Raw genomic sequence first — 1,037 nt, forward strand, 5'->3', positions numbered from 1 at the left:
TCTCTCCTCTTGTGAAGCAGAATATGTGGCAGCATGCGCAGCTACTTGTCAGGGTGTATGGCTCAACAGTCTGCTAGCAGACATGAAGGGAGAAACACCGAAGAGCTTCAAACTGATGGTGGACAATAAATCAGCGATTGAGCTAAGCAAAAACCCTGTTCACCATAACCGCAGCAAGCACATTGACATCAAGTTTCACTATATCCGTGACTGTATGGATGCCGGAAAAGTGCAAATTGATCATGTGGGCACCAAGGGCCAACTAGCTGATCTTCTGACGAAGGCGTTGGGCAGGGTGCAGTTCATCGAGCTGCGGCAGCGTCTGGGAGTGGCTAAGATTGGAGATGGACAAAGAGATTAAGGGGGTGAAATGTTAGCTTTCTGTAATCTCTATTGTCACGATAGTTAGCTTTGTTTTCTGTTAATAATGCATGGCCGCATGTGGCGCGTGCAAGTAGCTAGGACGGGCGTGCTGCACTCTGCACACGATCCCGCGGTTTACCTGTTCTCCCGATCCGCAATAGCTGTGTGACGAGGCCGTGGGATGGCACGGCAGAATCGGATCATGGCCAGCGGATCGGGAGGTAGCTAGCGAGTTGACAACTGCTGTAACAAGAGATATAGCAGATGGGAATAACAGAAAACGCTGCAGCTTGTGGTGCGGCACAAAAACTACTGTCTTCTTCCTTCTGCCTCTCTCTGAACTTCTTCAGATTAGCGGCTACTGTAGCGATTTCGACAACAACACTTGCCGCACCTTACCTTGAAGATGCATGCATGGTCGTCATCACTTGGACTTGGGTCGCCGCCGTCAGACGGCACACCCCATCTTGCGGCGACGTACGGGAGTGCGAGTCGCCTAGTAGCGGCCGTCGTCCCTGCCGGCCGGGGCCGGCAAGTAAGTAGCCCACCGTCAAACACGAGCCGGCCGGACGCCGTCTTCCTCGCATCCGGCACGCAATCCTATTCCTCTCCCCTCCTTCCGCCCGCCGACCTGCGCTGCCATCTCGCCGCGGCGTTCGTCGTGGACCTCACCG

This window comes from Triticum dicoccoides, chromosome 3B (assembly GCF_002162155.2).
Source record: "Triticum dicoccoides isolate Atlit2015 ecotype Zavitan chromosome 3B, WEW_v2.0, whole genome shotgun sequence".
NCBI classification, from domain to species: Eukaryota; Viridiplantae; Streptophyta; class Magnoliopsida; order Poales; family Poaceae; genus Triticum; species Triticum dicoccoides.